A 22,976-nucleotide genomic window follows, 5' to 3' on the forward strand; every position below is an offset into this window, starting at 1 on the left:
ATATAGATGGATCATGCTTTTTATCCAATCGGCCACTCTCTTTTTGGTGCATTTAGTCCATTTACATTCAGTGTAGTTATTGATAGGTATGAGTTTAATGCTATCATTTTGATGTCTTTTTTTGTGTGTTGTTCAGTTTCTTTGTTCCACTTAATTTTCTGTGCTGAGTTGTTTTTCTTTATGTATTTTCTTTTTCATCTTTTTCATTGCTGTTGATTTTATGTTTGCTGAGTCTTTATATTTCTCTAGTTTTTTATTTTGACTTGTAGGATTGTTAGTTTCCTTTGTGGTTACCTTAATATTTACTCCTAGTTTTCTAAGTTTATACTAGTCTTTTATTTCTTTATATCACCTCGACTTCCTCTCCATATGAAAAATCTATGCCTACATTTTTTAAGTCCCTCTATTGTTTTAATGTCATATTTTACATATTGACATCTCTTTCCCTATTTTCAGTGTTTTAGTTTTGGTTTATTTTTGTGACTTCCTTATCTGGGTTGATATCTGGTTGCTGTGTCCGGTGTTCTAGTCTTGGGTTGTTATCTGATGTTACTGATTTTCTAACCGGAGGACTCCCTTTAGTATTTCTTGTAATTTTGGTTTAGTTTTTGCAAATTCCCTAAACTTCTCTTTATCTGGAAAAGCCCTAATTTCGCCATCATATGTGAGAGACAGTTTGCTGGATGTATGATTCTTGGCTGGCAAGTTTTTTCCTTCAAACCTTTATATATGTCATCCCATTGCCTTCTTGCCTGCATGGTTTCTGCTGAGTAGTCCGAACTTAGTCTTATTGACTCTCCTTTGTAGATGACTTTTCGTTTATCCCCAGCCAGTCTTAAAATTCTCTCTTTGTCTTTGGTTTTGGCAAGTTTGATTATAATATGTCTTGGTGACTTTCTTTTGGAATCTAGCTTATGTGGGGTTTGATGAACATCTTGGATAGGTCTTCTCATTTTTCACGATATCGGGAAAGTTTTCTGTCAACAAATCTTCAACAATTTTCTCTGTATTTTCTGTTATCCCCCCCATTCTAATAATCCAATCACTCATAGGTTATTCCTCTTGATAGAATCCCACATAATTCTTAGGGTTTCTTTGTTTTTTTAAGTTCTTTTATCTGATTTTTCCTCAAAATTTCGTGTCAAGTGCTTTATCTTCAGTGTCACTAGTTCTGACTTCCATTGCCTCAATTCTGCTCCTATGGCTTTCTATTGAGTTGTCTAATTCTGAAATTTTATTGTTAATCTTCTGGATTTCTGATTGCTGTTTCTCTATGGATTCTAGCAGCCTGTTAAATTTGTCATTATGCTATTCTCTAATCTTTTTAATTTCTTCTATTGTGTGTTCTGCATTTTGATTAATTTCCTTCCTAATCTCTTGAAGAGTTCTGTATATTAATCTTTGTTATTCTGCCTCTGGTAATTCCAAGAAATTTTCCTCCTGCCTCTTTATGTGATTTGATATCGACTGTTGTCTCCAAGCCATCAATAAGTTATTATATTTATTTATTATATGTTTGCTTACTGTGTCCTAGCTTCTTGTTTTGTTTTGATATGCCCAAATAGGCTGCTCGTGTGAGCTAGTTTGATTATTGGCACCTTTGAAGCTCTAATGTCCTGTTACCAGGTGGTTAGATCTGTTACTAGGTATGTAAGCTCAGGAGTCTGCCCACTCCTCCTGTATGGATTTGGCTTGGCTCAGGTGTCCAGGTAGATAGCCACCAAGTGTGTGGTGCAGGCTCTCACCTACAGTCCTAGACAGGCATGAGTGATTGGTTTCAGTACTGGCATCTGGCTGCAGCAGGGGGACACACTCTGAGCAAGGCAGGGGCTGACGGCCTCCCCCAAGTGTCCAGGAGGAAGGAGTGTCCCTGTTCCCTAGAGTGTGTAGGTGGATGGGTTTTGCAGCTGGACTATGAGCACCCAGTGCTGTTGGCTGTAAGGACTGGGGGGCACCTCTTATTCTTGGGCCCCTATTGCAGGTGGCTAGGTGGTGTGGGTGGAGCCACCAGTCCTCAGGCCCCTGATGTGGGTAGGTGAAGACCCTGCTTAATGGACAGAACAGTGTCAAATGTCACAAACCTGCCACTTCACAGTTGAAACAGTTGAAGTTAGACTTCAGGTATATACCCTATTGTACTGCAGTAGTGAGGGCCTATGCTGTTGAAGTGGGCCCTCACAAGTCTATGCAGGGGGAAAGGCACTCAAAGTCCGTGGCTGCCTTATGCCTGTGCCTAGGCAAGGGAGCTGTGCCTACCCTGAGTTCCCGGGTTAGGGGAGCCAGCAGTTTATTTTTTTCCCTGTTTGTTAATTTGTTCCCTATCCAAAACTGGGAGAGTGGCTCAGGGCATGTGACAGATCCTACTTCCGGCCCAGGGGACTTGGCAATTCCTGAAGCCGTTCTGGGACCCAGTGCAGAGCAGTGAGTGGGGAGGTAAGTGGGAGAGAGGTTTTTCCCTAAGAGAGGTGTTTTTTATCCACACTGTAGGCTGGACGCAAGTACTTATCTTTCTCTGATCAAGGGCTGCTTCTCACTTGTTCTGGGTGGCCAAGTAGAGTGTCTGCCACTGGGTCTCTCCTGGTGCAGAATATGCCTCCCGAGCACCGCTGCTTGCCTCTCTCACCGCTCACCCATGAACTGATCAGGCCTGAAGGGCTTCCGAACCGTCTCTCCCTCCCCTGCCACTCAGTCCGGTTCCTCAACTTTGCCTTTGATGTTCAGGGCTCCTAGATTGTCATATATAATCGATTCACTTGTTTTTTAGGGTCTTTGTTGTAAGAGGGTCCACTGGAAGTGTCTGACTAGTCCGCCATCTTGGCTCCACCTCTGCTATCTCCCAAGGCTGTAATCTTTACAGAAGCAGACTGCCACATCTTTCTCCTGCAGAGTGGCTGGTGGGGTCAGACCACTGATCATCTGGTTAGTAGCTAAGTGCTTAACCTTTGTACAACCAGGGCTCTTCTGTAAAGATTACAGCCTAGAAAACCCTATGGGACAGTTTTACTCTGTCATTTGGGGTTCCTATGAGTCAAAATGAACTTGATGACACCTAACAACAATTTTTCAAAAGAGTCTGTACTATCAAATACACTTAATAAGTTGTTTGAAAGCTCTTTCAAACACATCCAACCTTGTCTCCATCCCGGGCCTGTGGGTTGGCTGTGCAAGGAGGCATTTGCTCCCCCTCATCTGGGGCACCGGACATGGGCCATCCCACTGGATGAGGCGCACAGTATGTCTGCATCTGCTTTGGCAGTCCGGAGCTGGAGGGGCCTTGGCTCCTTGCAGGAGATTGATAGATTTCACAGTGGCCTGTATCTGGTTGTTGGAATTCAGCATCATCACTGTATATTAATTTATATTTAAAAAATCTAAAGGATTAATATATAATCTCTCACCATAAAATAACTGCTGATGCTTTTGGGATTTTTTTTTCTAGTTTTTTTTTCCCCTGCTCATATTTTAAAATAATTTAAGATATGTTTGATTTCAAAATAATCAAGTCATTATAGAAAAGTTAGAAAATAAAAGCACAATTAAGACATAATGTACCTATCAAATATAATATAAATTAGTAACATTGTGTATACTAATATATAATATAATCATTTTACCTTATATGTTAGGTCATTGCTCCATTGTTTATATATTTTATGTATGTAATAGTAATCAAATTAAATATACACTTCTTTTATTTTTCTTTTTTCATCAAACATTTTTAGGTAACCATCTTTTTAGGTTACTTCCTACTCTATAAGGCAGTATTAGTAATGCAATAGAATGGTTGTACTATGTAACATACTGAAGCATTTTCCTACTATTTAGTAGTTAGGTTATTTCTGATTTTATGTTATTTTAATATAATGGGAAGCTCATTTTAATGTAAATGGCTTTTTCAATATTTTGGATTATTTTGTTAGGATACATTCTCAGAAGTAGAATCACTACATGAAAGGCTATTAACCTTTGAAATGGTTATAAATATTACTAAATCATTTTCTGAAAGGGTTATACTGATTTATAATTGCGGCAGTAGTATATGAGACAGCCAGTTTCACCACATCCTCAAAACATTTAATAAAATTATCTCTAATTCAGTAGTTGAAAAATGCTATCTTGCAGTTTTAATCTATAATTCTTTGATCACTAATTAAGTCAAGATGTTTTTAAGCAAACTGTATATTCTACTGCTAACCAAAGTGTAGGTGGTTCAAAACCACCAGTGGCTCCACGGGAGAAAGACGTGGCAGTCTGCTTCCGTAGAGATTGGAAACCCTGTGGGATTGCTATGAGTCGGAATTAACCTGATGGCAGTGGGTTTGGTTTTTATATATTCTCATATGTTAATTATTTTTCATGTCCCTTGTTCATTTTTTCTATTAGGTTGTGGCACTTTTCCTATTAAATTGTATAATTATAATAAATATCTCAGTGTCATATTTCCTCTAAGTAGTTCTGTCTCAATGCTTGTCATTTATGTATTTTCTTATATTTTATTTTTATTAAAAGAAAAATAAATTAAAAATCATTTTAAAGTACACAATGAACACTTGATTCCTTGTTGAGAACTAATAGGATTTTGTGTGAAAATGAGGTATAAAAGTTTGTGATAATATCAATGGTAAATATACATTTTATCTCTAGTTTTCTTTTCATATGAAAACTTAAAGAACTTCATAGTTGGTTGCTAATCTGGATTTTAACAGTTTTTATTTTTTAACCGAGAGGATATATGTCAAATATTATGTTGACAAATTAATTGACCATAATTGTCAAAATTGCTGGTTATTAATTTATTTTCAGTTTTTGTGTGTGAAAATGTAAATCTGCACAAGTGCCATGGTCAATTATGGCACATTTGATGTGACCTAATTAGTATTGTGAGGAACGGACACATGGGAAAGCAAATGGGGACACATGCTAGGGAAAAAATTGGATGTGACGTGAATACTAATTTTGGCTTTATATTGTTTTATTCAGAAAAAAACCTCTCTTTCATAAAAGGACAGAAAACAAAAACTAGATAGTTATTGAATCCTTATGTGGCAGGAACTGCGTCAGGTGATTTCATGGACATTTATTTAATCCTCATGACAGCTCTGTGGAGAGGAATATTATCTCCATTCTACAGATAAGGAAACAGACTCAGCAAAGTAGAATGAGTTGCTCAAAGCTACATATCCTGTATGAAAGAGCCAAGATTGCAACCCAGCCTTCTGACTGCAAGGTAACCTTCAGTAAATTTTTTTTTTCAATTTTAGTTTTATGGTATAATTAATTCCATCCCAAAATTAAAACAAAAAGGAAAGGATTTTCAAAGGAGAGAAAACACACACACATATTTAAATTAGATTTTATTTTTTAGAGCAGTTTATGTTTACAAAAAATTTGAGCAGAAAGTACAGAGTCCCCATATATACCTCCCACCCCAGTACAAAATTTCTCCTATTATTAATATTTTGTATTAGTGTGGTAACCAATATGGATGACTTATTATTAACTAAAATCCATAGTTTACATTAGGATTCACTTTTTATGTTGTACAGTTTATGGGTTTTGACAAATGCATAATGTCATATATCCACCATTACAGTATCATAGAGAATAGTTTTACTGCCCTAAAAATGCCCGCGCTCTACCTATTCATCCTTCCCTGTCTTTCCCAGAGCACCTGGCAGCCACTGATCTTTTTACTGTCTTTATAGTTTTACCATTTCTAGAATGTAATATAATTGAATTCAAATAGTATGTAGCCTTTTCAGACTGGCTTTCTTCACTTAGTGATATGCTTTTAAGGCTCTTCCATATCTTTTCATGGCTTGATAGCTCATTTCTTTTTATTGCTGAATAATATTCCGTTGTATAGATGTACCACTGTTTATTCAGAGAAAACATATATTTTTAAAATTTTGTTGTTGTTGTTAAGAATATACACAGCAAAGCATACACCAGTTCAATAGTTTGTACATGTACAATTCAGTGACATTGATTATATTCTTTGAGTTGTACAACCATTCTCACCCTCCTCCTCTATTAACATAAACTTACTGTCCCCTGAGGTTTCTATTTAATCTTTGGAGTTGCTTTTGTCAATTTGATCACATATAGATAGTTCTTAGAAGAGCATCATGATCAAGATAGACATTTTTTTTACTAGTTAAGCTAAAGTATTATTTGGTTTTAAGAAGACTTCAGAGGATATTTTTGGTTTAAGGTTTAAAGATTATCTCAGGGCAATAGTTTCAGGGGTTTGGAGTCCATGAGATTTTGAAATCCTGTTCTGCATTTTCCTTCTTTTGATCAGGATTCTTCTAAAGAATCTTTGATCAAAATGTTCGGTGATGGTAGCTGGGCACCATCCAGTTCTTCTGGTCTTATGGCAAAAGAGGCAGTTTTTCATGGAGACAATTAACCACATATTACATTTCCTTCTCCTATTCCTGATTCGCCCTCTTCCTCTGTTGCTCCATGTGAATAGAGACCAATTGTGCCTTGAATGGCTGCTTGCAAGCTTTTAAGACCCCAGGAACTACACAGTGAAATAGGAGGTAGAACAGAAGCACTAAACATGTAATTAGGCCAATTAACTGGGATGTCTCATGAAACCATGACCCTAACCCTCCAAACCAAGGAATCAAATCCCATGAGGTGTTTGGTTGTATATAAGAAGCCTCAGAAGCTACTTTTTCTTCTTTTTTTGTCGTTGTTGTAAATATGTCTATCACAACTTTTACCAATTCAACTTTTTGCCTGTGTACAACTTATTGATAGCACTTTCAATAATTGGCTGTGCCACCCTACTCTTAATCAATGAGATTTTTCTATCACTGTAAACTGAGAGAAAACATATTTTTAAAGAACCCAGATAGTAGATGAGATATTGTTCCCCATTCCTTAGTAGGGTACCATGAGAATAAATTACAGCTCTTTGAGTAAAGGTTCATCTTCAGCAAAAAGTGTAAACTTTTTCTCTGAATTACAAGTCCTAGTGTGATACCAATCCCACCCTTAGACTCTGCAAGTGAGACAACTGCCATGGACCCTGTATCTCAGAAGGCCCCCTGCTTTGGAGTGCCTTCGTGGAAATTTTCTTTCTTCTGTTCCTGGAATTGACCAGGTGTGGCAGTGCTCTTGGGCAGATCAGATGTGTAAGCCCTGTCCCCTTTTCCCCTTCCGTACACTCTCTATCACTATACCCCCTTCCCCCACCTCGTCTGCACATGGGGTCTACCAGATGCTCAAAGGAACTCTGAGACTCGTGGCTGGGGTCATCCCCATGCCCTGTTGTTGGGCCCTTTTTCCAGGAGGGTGGTCTGGCTAGTGAAAGTGAATTTTCTGGCTCCTGCAGACTGGCCTGGTATTTTTTTCATATGATAGTTCCACCTGGACACAGAAGGATTCAGACTCTGGACTACTGATGACACACTGTCAACCCTTGGGCATGTGTGGGTCTGTGTTTCAGCTCTTGCCTGTGTTTGATTGCATTGCTGCCTTCTGCCTACATCACCTGACAGTGGGGACAGTGATTGTGATAGGAGGCATCCTGTACCCCAGCCCTCCCTTGCATGTGGTATCAAGTTGGTGACTCCAGCTTCTCTGCAGGCTTGTCAAGCAGTCCTCCCAGAGTCACCCCACCAATCTTCTCCAAGAGAATTTGAGATAGCAGCTCTGCAATGCTAACAGGCCCTTCAATTCAGTGTCCTTTCATGCCTTTGATTGATGTGGTGATGTTGCTCTCCCAGGTCAGTCTTAAGCTGTGCTAAATGAGGGACAGGCATTCTTTGTGCAAATTGGACCATTCTTCCTGCTCTGCCCCTCCTTTACGTTGGTGGCAGTATGTGGAAGGCAGGAGTACAGTTTGAAAGAGATTACACTCTTTAAGAAAATACAGTGATCATGGGCTAAAGAGTTTAGAGAAGACGTGATTGGAAGATGTGTTGTTGTTTCAGATTTAGCCTAGAAAATTCTGAAAAGTAAAATTTTCATAACCAGAAAAGAATTTTCCTAAACACTTTGGATAAGACTTGCATTTGTGGTCATTAACAACAAAGCACAGTAACAAATTTTGAGAGAGTCATTGGAAGCCAGTTGAGTGGGAATCTACTCAATGGCAACTAACAGCAATAAGAGCAACATTCACAGATGGCCTAGTAGATGATACAGCAACATGATAATGATATAATAAGCACTAAATACATAGTAATAAATAAACCATTATTTATTTACAGTATTATGTAGTTTATGTAAGTATGCATACTTACATAAATTATATAATTTATTTATAGCATCTATACATAAACATATACTGTACATTATAATAAACAAATAAATTATTAGGAAACTTCAGGGGCAAGTTATTGCATTGTTTCAATGCAAACAATTTCTGAAGAGGCATGTTATTGTAATAGTAGCACAGCTACTTTTTTCCCACAATGAGAAATGTGAAGTTAGCCAGGAATTGTGCATCTGGCATTAGAGAGCATGAAGAGATGATTCCTAAACCTGAATAGGAAGAGGTGATGACTGGATAATATGAAGAATCTTTATGGGTTAATTGGACAATAAACAAATACATAAGCACCTTTTTTTTTTTAACCCATTATTCTAAATCTTCCTTGATAAATCACAATGCCTTATATGGGCACCTGAATTTTCTAATACATAGGAAAATCAAATTATTTATATAGACAGAGCCAGAGCCCCCCCCCCAAAATCTGCCTATGGCCCTGAACACTTTAGGGGTAGCCATGTAAGATATAGCATTTATTTTAGATGAGAAAGAATTCTTCTTCATGGGACTCTTCCTTTAGATGCAGATTTCTTCACAGATCATCCATTTTTGAGGACAGACACAAAGTTGTCTTCATCTTCATATCTTGAGCACCCAGCAGAGCTGATCATCGTGCATTTGTTAGACGGAGCTAAACTTGCTTTAGGTTGGATTTTTGCCATCATGAGACTAAATGCTGCCCTTGGTGAAAGAAGAGCAAAGCTATGCTCATTGGCGTTCAGCTGTGGTAAAAGTGTTTGTAAGTCTTTGTGTTTTCAAATTCTATTATGTGGCTGTTATATACTGAATTGTGTCCCACAAAAATATATGTTGTAAATTTTAACCTCTATGCCTGTGGTTAAATCCCATTTGGAAATGGGTTGCCTTAGTAATGTTGATGTGACAGGATTAGTGTAGGGTATGCCTTGAGTCAATCTCTTACAAGATATAAAAGGAGCAGATTAAGGAAGCAGAGGGGGAAGATAGATGATACACCACATGAAGATCACCAGGGAACCAAGGAACAAGGACCTTCCCCCAGAGCCAACAGAGACAGAAAGCCCTCCTCTAGAGCTAGTGCCCTGAAATTGGACTTCTAGCCTCTGAAACTGTGAGAAAATAATTTCTGTGTTTTAAAGCCACCCACTTGTGGTATTTCAGTTATAGCAGCACAAAATAACTAAGACAATGGCCCTGAGAATCCCAACTCAATTGCTTCTTCTTGGGAGCAAAATACAACAGAGAAGGCCCACGCCTGTTTGGGTAAACATAACAGAGATAGACGATTCTTCACAGATTTGTCTGTGTCTGGAGGGGTTGCTGGAATTCCTGAGGTTAATTTGCCTGTCCAGATTCCAGGAAGGAGGTAGCACTTCTAGGTGGCCAGATGTGTAAAACTTCTGACATGCATTACTCCAGAAGCATGAGCTGTACCTTGTACTACCTGGCTTCAACCTATGAGCCTTATCCTTACTACTCTGATTTCTCTTGGTGATCACTCTGACTTGACAACTTATGTTTCTGTCCTCTTCTTCAGGAGCCAACTTCACATTACCCATGACTCAATGGCATTTTTTTTTTTAAGTGGAACACAATTTGACAAATTTTAACTTTGGTTTTCCCTTTGGGCATATTTTCTTATGGTCTTATGGCCTTCTACCCATCATTAAGGTAGTATTTATTGCCACATATGGAGGACGGACTCAGCCCAGAACAAAGTATTCTTTTCTGGCTCTGAGTTCCAAAAAACCCTTAAATATGTTGAGCAGAGACAAAAGATGGAAAAGTAAAGTACCGTTGCTTTGCAAGAGTCAGGTCCTTGAGGAGGAAAAGGTTTTAGAATTCTAAAAATCTGATTTTTAAATTGAGCAAATTCTATTATACTCTAAAAGAAATAAGAGTTTTTCCAGTGGATAAGAAGTGGGTTTTGTTTTGTTTTGTTTTACTTTTTATGGAGGGAAGGGGTGTAACTAGAGCTTAGATACAAAAGAACAAGAACTCTGACTCTAGTTCTGGAAGAATGAGAGGAACCCCTCAGATATCCCAGACCTGAAGGGAACATAACCTGACCACCAAGGATGTTGCCAGCAAGGGAAAACCTGGCCTACTGAACACCTGAGTTTATCTCCATTTCCTCCTGACCACACTTCCTATCACCCCTTACCCCATGATATTAAAGAATAAAAGAGTATAAACCCACAAAGCTAAAAAGACAGAGAGGATAACCATGAAAAGTTGGAAGCTGATAACTGGGGGACCTCTAGTGGAATGACCCAGACAATTGAGTGAGGCCTATCTCCACACATGGACTTTTTTTTTTTTTAGTTTTTTAGTGCCTCTTTCTTAAATATGACATATAAAAATCTGAGTCATTTGAATAAAGCCTTTAACATGCATGACAGAGGCCAAAACACATAAAAACAAAAAAAGGAACTCGGAGGAAAAAGAGAGAGTGCAGGGAACAGAAGAAAACTTAAACTATAATTGATATTCTCAGAGAGATGATATTTTATCACTGAAACAGTAACAAGATGTTATTTTAAAAAAGGAAGATTCCAGGAATAAGAAAAAGTCCTGTCAGTTAAAAATATTATACAGAAATAAAAATTTCAGTAGATAGGTTGGATGATAAAGTTGTGTATGTCTCCTGGTAGGTAAAATAAAAAGACAAAAGGTTGGAAAATAGGAGAGAAAAGAGTAATAATGGCTGGGGGATGTATATAGACAAATGGGCCAGAGGATGCCTCATAGAGTCCCTCAAATACTAGTGTGTTGTGTGGAAAGCAGCAGAGTTTTCTGGGACCCCTCTTCAAATGCCCAGAAGTGCTGTGAAGTGGCTGAGAGAGTCCATGGACCCAAGTGGGGAGCAATTTGTTTGGAATGAGTTGGATGCAGCTACATGAACTGAAGTCTATAGGTTATGTCAGGGTTGAGGACATCAGCAAAGATGCAATGAACAAAGACGCTGCAACCTGTATCTAATTAGGATCCTCACTGGAGGCCAGATTCACAGGCTAGCATAGGAAGCAGACATTCCTCCCAAAACCCCAATGCCATGATGTCTTGGAAGGCTTTTCACAACCCAGATGCCAACTGGGAGAAGAGAAGGAGTAGGGGCTGGTGAGGAGTGGGAAAAAACCCACGAAGCTGAGTTTAAAATGGAAGAGGCTGGGTTAATTTGAATTGGCCAGTATAGAGCTAAGTTAATTTAATTATAATAGTATGAAGAAAGTTACATTTTTTTCTACTTCGATTTTGTGCTTGAAAAATATACTAACTACATAGTCAATAAGGATAAAGAAAATAATATATATGACTATTATACATATATAATTGTCATGGATTGAATTATGTCTCCCCAAAAATGTGTGTATCAATTTGGCTGGGCCATGATTCCCAGTATTGTGTGGTTTTTCTCCATTTCGTGATTGTAATTTTATGTTAAAGAGGATTAGGGTGAGATTGTAACACCCTTACTAAGATCACATCCCTGATCCAATGTAAATGGAGTTTCCCTGGGGTGTCGCCTGCACCACTTTCTATCTTACAAGGATAAAAGGAAAGGGAAGCAGGCAGAGAGCTGGGGACCTCATATCACCAAGAAAGCAGTGCCAAGAGCAGAGTGTGTCCTTTGGACTCAGGGTCCCTGCGTGGAGAAGCTCCTAGTCCGGGGGAAGATTGATGAGAAGGCCGACAGAGAGAGAAAGCCTTCCTCTGGAGCTGATGCCCTGAATTTGGACTTTTAGCCTACTTTACTGTGAGGAAATAAATTTCTCTTTGTCAAAGACATCCACTTGTGGTGTTTCTGTTAAGAGCAGCACTAGATGGTTAAGATAATAATTAATAGAAAATCTTTTTCTTCTAACAGCAGATAAACATTTTTAACCTTTAAAAAAAAATCTGTATTCTGTCTGATTTCTCTACCAGTCAATTATTTTAATATTCAGAATACATGAATACACATACATCACACATTATTGATGGTGCAATTTTTACTGAGAAGTTATTATGTACATGTTACAATGTAGTTACTGAAAAATGAAGTAAATGGTCTTGGCTTCAGGAAGTTTACAACCAGGAAGATAGTCCGGAAATAAGTGTTAAACAAGAGTTGCATACAATAGAAATTCAGAGAACTGAGAGAGTTTCATGGGCATGGGTGTTCAGGGAGATTAGTAGGGGCCAGGGAACTTAAGTTGAATATGGAAGACCTAGGAGAATCCATATCATGGAACGATAAATTAGTTCCAACTAGCATGGTGGTCTGGAGGTCTTTGTTGAGACACATTCTGGGGGCTAGTCTGGTTTCAGAGGGAAGAATGATGTGGAGGACTAGTGATGTCCTCTGCAATGTAAAAGAGAAGTTAATGAAGCCTTTTTGACCAGGACTAAATGATTGAATTAAACTCAGTTTTTGCTAAATTAAAGCTAGTTCTTTCACATACCTGCCCAGGACTATTTGTCCATCTGCTCTCAGCAGAGTTAACCCAGACATTTTACAGGCACCTGCCATTTGGCTCCTTAATTGCTAGTAGTCATCAGAACGGAGGAATATTTCTCTCTGTGGTCAAGCCAGGATGTGAAAGAAATACACTCTAAGGAAGGAAATTTTGACACAGGTGTCTTTTTGTGTAAAGTGGGCCTAAGAAGTGATTCTTTATGACAAGGACGTAATAAAAAGAAATTTTTTTTTGTTTTGTTTTGAAAGGGTCCTGTAGACAGCCTTATCTAGTTTCCCAGACAACTTAGAAGGGTTTTGTATCAACAAGCTGTCTTTGGGAAAATGAGTTCCTGGTACCAAATGATTATAAACCTGAGACATCTGGTTAGAGCTGTTTAACATCAACCAGTGTTGTTTTTATGACCCCTCCTGAACGAAGTGTAACTATGATTGAGAACCTCCGTAATTAGTCTCTGAAATCAATCACTCACTATAAGTCGCCGCACCCAATTACCCAATAGAAGCCCATCCTTCCTGTGACCTCAACCAAAGATTAACCAATCAAATTATTGTATTATAGTTTATTTCTAACAGTAACAATGTCTGTTCCTGTTAGAAGCTCTCTGGAGCCAATAGTTCTCTTATGTGAGCTGATGCCTCTCTGCGTTTGAATGCACCTTTTCTTTTTTTTCTGAATAAATCCTCCTAAGCTTTTTTCAAGGACTGAATGACTTTGTTCTCCTCTACAGTAAGCAGGAGAGGGGCAGAGTAAGGGCATGTATTTGGCATGTGTTCTTGGATAGTCAGAGAGGCAGAGAGCTGATGGGCAAGAATTCCATGTAGGTGATACCGGATAAACAGAGGTCCTCAAACTGAAATATGTATGGTGTATTCTGGATTGAAGAAGCCTTGGAGGCACAATGTTTCAGCTCTTGGCTGCTAAACAGAAGGTCTGTGATTCGAACCCACTAGTGGCTCTACGAGAGAAAAGACCTGGCAATCTGCTCTCGTAAAGATTACAGCCTAGGAAACCCTACGGGGCAGCACTACTCTGTCATATAGGGTCACTAGGAGTCAGAATACACCAGATGGCAAACAACAACAACAACATGCTGGATTGAAGGAGGTCTGGTGGTGCAATGGTTAAAGAACTGGGCTGCTGACTGAAAAGTTAGTGGTTTGAACCCACCAGCTGCTCTGTGAGAGAAAAGACCTGGTGATCAGCTTCAGTAAAGATTACAGCCTAGACAACCCTATGGGGCAGTTCTACTTTGTAACACATGGGTTTGCCATGAGTCAGGATCGACTCTATGGTACCCAACAACAACATGCTGAATCAGGCAGAGGATTTCACAGGGTGGAGTAGCTGATGATGAATGGGGAGGGACATGTCAAGGCCATACTGAAGTAGACTTTGAAAGCAATGTGAAGAAGTTAATCAATTATCTTGTAGGGATGGAGGACTGTCTTAGACTGGGTTCTCTAGAGAAGCAAAACCAGTAAAGCGTGTATATATATATATATATATATATAAAATATATATTTATATTAAGGAAATGGCTCATGCGGTTGTAGAGGCTGGAATGTGGGTCAGGCTGGAGGCTTCTCCTGATTCACATAACCACAGGGGCTGGTGAACCCAAGATTGGCAAGTCAGACAGCAGGACTCTGGCTCGCAGGCTGTGAAGAAAAATGAATCCCAAGGTTGGCAGGCAAGACACCAGGTAAGCTGCTAGCTCAAGTCCCAAGAACCAGAGGTCAGACAAACAGGAGCTAGCTGCAGGATCCAGAGCAAGCAAAAGCTCCAAGTCTTGCCAGAAAGTCCACCTATATAGGATGCAAGCCACATCCCAAGGAAACTCCCTTCCAACTGATTGGCTACTCACAGCATATTCCATCATGGTAGGTGATCACATTACAACAAATCTTATCTTGGAGGTGATCATATCATTATACGACTGCCAAACTACATCATAACTGCCAAACCACTGAGAATCATGGCCCAGCCAAGTTGACATATGTCTTAGTCATCTAGTTCTGCTCTAACAGAAGTACCACAAGTGGATGGTTTTAGAAAGAGAAGTTTATTCTCTCACAGTCCAGTAAACTACAAATCCAAATTCAGGGTGTCAATTCCAGGAGAAGGCTTTTTCTCTCTGTCAGCTCTGGAGGAAGGTCCTTGTGATGCATCAGTCTTCCTTTGGTCTGGGAGCATCTCAGCGCAGGAACCTTAGGTCCAAAGGTCTGCTCCCGGCACTGCTTTCTTGGTGGTATGAGGTTCCTATGTGTCTCTGCTCGCTTCTCTCTTTTATATCTCAAAAGAGATTGGATTAAGACACTATCTAATCTTGTAAACCTCATCAGTATAACCTCATCACAGTGATAGAATTTACAACACATAAGGAGATCACATATAACCTCATCATAGTGATAGAGTTTACAACACATAAGGAAATCACATCAGATTACACAATCGTACACAATCATACAATACTGGGAATCATGACCCAGCCAAGCTGACAGATATTTTTGGGGGACACAATTCCATACATGACAACATATAACCTTAATAACCACAAAGACCATTGAGGTTTTTTGAATAGTAAAATGACATGATCAAAAATGGGAGCAGGTAGGATGGATAAAGTTTAAGATCAGAAAAGGAGACCTTGAAATAGTAAGAACACAACTTGGGAACTAAATAACTGATAAATTTGAGTTTTTCTTGTATGTCTGTGTGATCTTTCTCAAAGATCTTTAACACCAATTCACTAAAAGTTCAACTCATCCCTCTTAAATATTTGGGATCAAGTTTCTGCCCTTAACTACCTGTGTGACCTTAAAAAAATTGCTCAATAAATAAATCTGCTCAGTATGACCAAAAGGATATAGGTTTATTTACTTGCACGTGCTCATCTCAATTTTCATTTTTGATATTTATTAATTAAATCCTTAATGGAACTCCAAATCTAAAATGTCAATAAACATTTTTGGTGTTAATGTCCTATTATTAATTTCATAATTTTAAAGCAAATTTGAGAAACATGGTTTATTGAATCTATAACTAATATTCAAACACAACTTTATTTCCTAGCACATGAAATGAAGACCAAATTGTTTTCTCTGCCTTATGTACCCTATTTTCATACCTCTATTACTTCAAAAGTGGAACCATTTGTTTTCCATAAGGTTATCAAAGAACTAATTATAACATCAAGTGGGTGGTGTTGAGAGTAGTCTGAATGCTAAGCAATGAGAAAAAATAATCCAATAATTATTTAAAGAAGTGGGTGGTGGTGGTAGCTGGGAAAAGCTTTAAAGTAACAGTACACATCCAGCCATTGGTGATGTTTTATTCTTCCATTCATAGTTTATTTCATGACAAAAGTCCAGTGGTTAGTCTGTTTTTCAATTACACTGGATACTTATTTGCGGGTATTGTGTATGGCTGTTTCATGTGTGCTACAGGCCCTTGGTACTATTATCCTGGTCGACAAAAGACAATTACTAAATTATAAAAAAGCTTTAGATGAAACTGCCATGACAATAGGTATAGATAATCAGAGGTATAATCATGTTCTGTTGGAAATCTGTGGCCATCAAATGAACAGAAACACAGTGCACTCTTTGAAGTTCATTTTCATGTAAACATCAAATGGTGCTGTCAGGTTTTTGCCACAGGTCTGAAGTGTAAATGTGCGTCATCAGCTCAGGGTCAAGAAATGACTTATGGTTTTACTGTGAATATATTTGCAAAATACATCATTTTACAGTTTTAGAGACAAATCTATTAAGGATATTGGAATATTATGCCTTTTCTGTTTATGTAATAGAAACATACCATGATATTCCTTATGACACAGATGGGTTTAGTGTGAATTGAATCACATGTTCAGAAAAACAGCAACTCAGAAATAAAGCCTGATAATAGGCTGGAGCAAGAGGTAGGTGTTGGTCCTGCATCCTAGCATGAGGAGCTACAAAAGGGTTTGTGTCACTGTGTTTCTGAGGAAAAACATTTTTAGAAGCAATTGTGCTGTAGTATTGTTAATATCTGGGATGACTTCTGTGTTCAGTGAGGGGGTGGAGCTGTGACGGTGCTACCAGGTAATTCAAAGGCTTCTTTTTCTTACTAAAAAGTAAAAAAAAAATGGATTCTAGACTGTGTTACTGTAGAAGGGAAGTACAATAGGCCTAGATAAGTGTGAACTGAAGAATGCCATAAACCTCAATTACCTCAACATATTTCCTTTTGCCTGCCTGACACAGGGTCTTTATCTGTGCTATTTGAGTCATTCCTTTAAGGCAGGATTCCTCAATCTTTGCACTACTGACAATGTGGGCTGGATAATTTTTGTTGTGGGAGCTGTCCTGTCTGTTGTAGGATGTTTAACAGCATCCTTGGACTCTACTCACTAGATACTAATAATATTCCCTCTCTCCTCCCAGTTGTGGCAACCAAAAATGTCTCCAGACAGTGCCAAATATCTCCTGGCGGCAAAATCACCCTAGTTGAGAAACTTTGCTTTAAGGGAATCTCAGGGGCTCTAAAGATGTCCCTGTTAAAATGCAAACATGTTGTCTGGGAGGAATAATACACTATTCCAGAGAGCAGCTTAGCACCCATTAGCTGTCTGATTTTCTAGCAGAAAAGCAGGACCAAGAATGGGATATGAGTCAAGCTGATGAATGAAACAGGAAAAGTCCAGGGCATAGAGAAATGTTCAGGATGATAAAAATGGTGATGGTGGGATGCTGTATTAGGGATCCTTGTGCAGCCTAGAAATTTCAGGAGATGGCAGAAGTGCAGAATATGGCATGAAAAGAAGTGATGAGTCATTCAGCATGCCAAGGTACACTGGAGTACTGTAAGCCCTTTACTGTGGAACAAACAAATGTTACTAAATTTGTAAAATTAACTTTTGCTATAATCAAGCATACATATGCTTATGATGATGTCTATTAGACAAAAGCAGAGCTGAGCAGGTGGAGCAGGTAACAATTCGGTTTGAGTTAGAGGTAGGCGGCACAGTTTGAATCACGCTGGTGTCAAAGAAAGAATGTCTGTTGACTGGACTCCTTTGCCTCTGGAGGATGTAGGAGCCTAAGGTCTGAGGGAGGTCAGACATCAGACTTTTGCACATAAACGGTTGCATCTGGCTGCTATGGATAGACTGAGCCTGTTGTGAACATGGTGGGGGAAAGATTCATCCTTTCTAGAAATCTGATTAAAATCCTGGCATCTGAAAGTTTGCCAAGGACACACACACAAAACAGAGTAAGAACCACCACTTAGATTGGGGCTCCAAAGTAAATGTTCAATATTTCAGAACATCACCCTGCTAGATATATATGGAAAATAGACTAACTCAGGGTTTAAATTTAAAAAACTGAGGCATTATGGATTTTTCCCTTCATTTATCTTCCATCTTACCCCTATTATTGTAGTTATTTTCAATGGTTTACACTTACCAACCTCACTATTTGGATTATTAGAGAAAATGCAGAAACAAACAAATAAATAAAACAGATACTCACATGCTGACCTACTATTTTTCAGCTCTTACTTCCTTTCTTTATAGTCTCTTTTGTATTCACTTTGTCTGCCCCATCTCCTCTATACTGTCCAACTTTTCACTTTTTTTCCGCTGTCTTCTTTCTTTCTTCTCTACTTTCACCAAACAAGTTTCAAGAAATCACCTAGTCTTCATATGTATGGCAACCTGATAGCCCAGGTTTTGGGGACAGTCTCAAATTCAGTTACCATATTATTTTCATGAGTACTTTTGTACTTGTTGAACAGGAGTCCCAGTTTTTTGTTTTGGATATACTGTTATTGTATCCATCTAAAATGTAAAACACAAGGGCAGGGAATTGACTGCAAAGTGGAATGAGGAAGCTCTTTAGGAATGATAGAAATGTTGTATAACATGATTGTGTAGTGTTAATTTACTGTATATATTTGTCAAAATGTACCAAATGTATACTTAAAATTAAAAGGAGCCCTGGTGGTGCAGTGGTTAAAGCACTCTGCTGCTAACCAAAAAAGTCGGTGGTTTGAACCCACCGATAGCTCTCAGGAGAAAGATGTGACAGCCTGCTTCCATAAAGATTTCAGCCTTGGAAACCCTATGGGGCCATTCTACTCTGCCCAATAGGGTTGCTATGAGTTGGAATTGACTTGATGGCAGTGGGTTTTTTTTTTTTTAATACTTAAAATTGGTGAATTTTAGTGTATGTAAGTTATACTTTAAAAAAATGACTGGTTGTTGTTGTTAGGTGTTATCAAGTTATTTTTGACTCATAGCAACCCCACGTGACAGAGTAGAACTGCTGCATAGCATTTTCTTGGCTGTAATCCTTATGGAAGCAAATTGCTATATCTTTCTGCCACAGAGCTGCTGCTGGGTGGATTTGAACCTTCAACTTTTCAGTTACCAGCTGAGCTCTTAACTATTTGTGACACCAGGGCTCCTTAAAAAAAAAAAAAAAGTGACAAAAAACATAAAACTAAAAACATCATGATGCTAACTGTAATATTGTCCTGGCCGCCTTCCACTGAAATTGCAGCGTGGAGTCATTGTCCTTTGCTCATTCTCATCCTCTGAGGCTTTCACTCTTCTGAGAATAAGTGTGCTGGCCTGTGATGTCCTTGTTTTGTTCCCACCAGGAGATAGGGAGCAGAGCCAGAGCACTTGCACACCCTTGCTTTCAATGTTCCAAGAAACAAGAGTATGTGCATTGAAGAGCAAAGGATGAACGCCTAACACAAAACAAAAAAATACAATGTTCAAAGCCTTGTAAATAATATCTTTAAACAAAAATATCAATCAAATTGATTTAAACAGCCTCAAGGTGATAAAAATAGCCTCAATAATCTTGATCCTTTCAATCCAACTTAAAGGCTGCAGCAGTTCTTAGACAGATTCTGTAATCTGAAGGTGCTCGGGTCCCCTCTGAAGCCAGCCACAGGCCCAGGCTACTCAGGTCACAGGGCCTTCTATCTTCCCACACACAGAGGGGAATGTGGGAGAATCTTCTCCTGTCACTGAGGCAATGTGTATATACAAGCCTATTCGTGCATTCTGAGGGACAAGTGAACCATATTAAAGGAGGCAAGAGGGAGAGATTGTTTAGTATTCTTCTATCAGTGAACCTCCAACCATGGCAAAGAATGACTGTTCCTGTTCTTAACCCCTTAGGCTTCGTTTGGTCTCTCTTTTTCTTCCCTTTTGAAGCTTGAATTTTAGAGAGTTTGTATATTGCCGTAAAAAACAAACAACAAAAATCCTATCTCAGGGCAGGATTTTAATTAGGGAGGATAATTGCCTATATTATTCATTAATTTGACATTTATTTATTACTGAAGAGATAAGACTTTGTAAAAAGAATGCCAATCACCTTCTAAATAAAAAATTTCCTTTGATTATGAATTCAAACCAAATTCCTTGTAGAAAATTTAGACCATTAAAAAGGTGTAAAGAAGATGATGAAAATCACTGTCTCAGTTATCTAACCTGTTGCTGTCAAGTCAATTCTGACTCCTAGTGGCCCTATAGGACAGAGTAGAACTTCCCCATAGAGTTTCCAAGGAGCACCTGGTAGATTTAAACTGCTGACCTCTTGTTTAGCAGATGTAGCTCTTAACCACTATGCCATCTGGGTTTCTGTCTTAGTTGTCTAGTGCTGCTATAACAGAAATACCACAAATGGGTGACTTTAACAAACAACTTTATTTCTCACAGTTTAGGTCAGAAGTCCAAATTCAGGGCATCAACTCTAGGGGATGGCATTTCTCTCTCTGCCAACTATGGAGGAAGGTCCTTGTCCCTTTGAGCTTCTGCTCCTAGGTGATATTCATGTGGCTTGTTATCTCTTCTTCCCCATCTCTGCCTCTTCTTGATTGTTGAATCTCTTTTATATCTCAAAAGAGATTGACTCAAGATACACCCTACACTAATCCTACCTCATTAACATAACAAAGACAATCCATTCCCAAATAGGATTATAACCACAGGCATAGAGGTTAGGATTTACAACACGTATTTTTTGGGAACATGATCCAATCCATAACAACCACCTATAATCTCACCATCCAGAGATAATATCAACATGCTGATATCTTTCCAAGTTTTGTCTTTGTCAAAGAAGAAAATCCCATAGTCTGTTAAAAGTGAAAGAAAAAGAGTTTTATTGAGGAATAATACAGCTCAAGCTTGGCAGCACTAAGTAAAAATGCAAAGCAGTCTGCAATTCAAGCAGAGAGAGGGATCTATATACATAGAGAACAAAGGAAAAGTAGGGGGTTAATGATTAATTATAGATTAGATCAACTTCAGCTTGAAGTCCTTTGAAATGTAAAGTTTGGCTACTTGGCTAGGAGGGAGTGAGTTACCACCTAGCTGAGTGGTGCCAGCCGGTTCAGTTATACATCATGGGAGTCATGAACACATTTTTCCGGGGAACAAGTTTTTATATTTTGATACATTCTTCCCAAGAACAAATGGTTTGCATCCTGACCTTTTGCTTCCTGGGAATGCATGTTGGCCCTGTCATTCTTAAGTCTGACGTGAGTGACTCCAGTTTGAAACTTTCACATTTACATTTCCCCTTTGATCAAGCCTCCATGAGGGGGCACTGATCACCCACAGTGGAGTAGCCTCTCTTCTTCAAGGACTTTGTCTGTTTTCTCAAGGATCTTTGGTTAATCAAAATAATTTTCTTCACCTTGCTGAGCTAATATGTCGAATCTTCAGGATGAGTAGCTTTTACAGGGAACATCTTAACAGACAAGGCCACATTTGAGGAATATTTCTCCGTCAGGACAGAATGATAGAAGTCAAGATGAAACATAGCCAGGGAGATAAAAGAGAGGTGATTAAACAACATGATCATTGGTGAAAGCCTGTGAAAGCAGCATGATTTTATGTGAAGGGTCAAATGGTTTTGAAGTATGGCATTTCGTGGATAAAATGCATTGAACTAAAGTAAAACAGTATTTTATAATTACAGTTACAATTGTAGAAACAATGAGGAATATAAAGATTCCTAAATAAGGTAGCAATTTTTTTCCACCATTCACCCCAAGAGGAAAATACATTACTTATAATATCAGTCAGGGAAGGAGCAGGATCGTTAAGATATTACAAGTTGCATATGATTAACATAAAGTGTAATATTAGCACTATTATCAGAAATATAGACAGAGCAATCAGAATTTATTATGGCACAGATACCTATTTGGGTTGTAGTGAGAATGTCAAAGGCCATTCTATTTTGGAGTACTACTTTTCTCATCATTGCCATTTTGGTATTGATCTTTTGAAGCTCATGGGCACTGTCATTTAGGGCAATTTGTATATATTTGGTTAATATTTCTACATGTGCCATAAGATCTTCAAGTCCTATCTAAGGTGCTAATACTGCCACTAAATGATCAAACCAATGAAACACTGATCGAGACCTTTGAGCTCTTAATATGAGTGCAATGGCTGGTAAAGGGAGTTTAGTTAAAATACATCCTAGAATCCAGCTTACACCCAGAGTGCATTTCCCAATCCAGTCTCGCAGAAGCCAGGGCCAATGGTTGGATCCATATAACCAAAAGGTGCTGTTAGGGGCTACTCAATAGAAACCTGTGTGTCTTAGCCAAGAGTACTGATTGAGGGTTTAAAAGATTCTTTAGCTATCACTTCTTAGGTGATTTTATTTAGTAAAGTACAGGTTTTGCTAAGACTAAAGGTTAAGTTATGACCTGGGTTTTGTTCAAATCCAAAAAGAGGCCACTTATCAATGGAAAATCTAGTAATAGTGATTTCCAGCAGTAATGAACTATTTCTCTCTTGTTCTTGTATCCATAGATCAAGAGCAACCCAATCAGATCCCTGTAGTGGAGATATCCACCAGGGAAGGCCAGACTGACTTGAAGTTGGGAGGGCAGCACATATCCAACAATCAAACGTGTTAATATGATGAGCATAAGCATCTGCCCAATCTAGGAATACAGCAGGGAGGCATGACTGTAGCAAAGGAAAAAAGGAAAGAAAGTTGAGAAATGCATTTTCAGTCTTGGTCCAGGGTCTTGTGTCAGTCATCTGCCTCAGGTGTCATCTGCTTCTGGCCACAGCGGTGCTTAAATGTCACTTTCAATTCTCTGGTGGGTTGGCTAGTCTAAAGAGGAGCTTAGCCTGTTTTAACAGTGACAAATGGATCTCAGGTTTTATTCCTTCTAATTTGGCTGCACATGGATTGGTGAGGAGGACTAAG

This window comes from Trichechus manatus, unplaced genomic scaffold (genome assembly GCF_000243295.1).
Source record: "Trichechus manatus latirostris isolate Lorelei unplaced genomic scaffold, TriManLat1.0 scaffold00017, whole genome shotgun sequence".
Taxonomy (NCBI): Eukaryota; Metazoa; Chordata; class Mammalia; order Sirenia; family Trichechidae; genus Trichechus; species Trichechus manatus.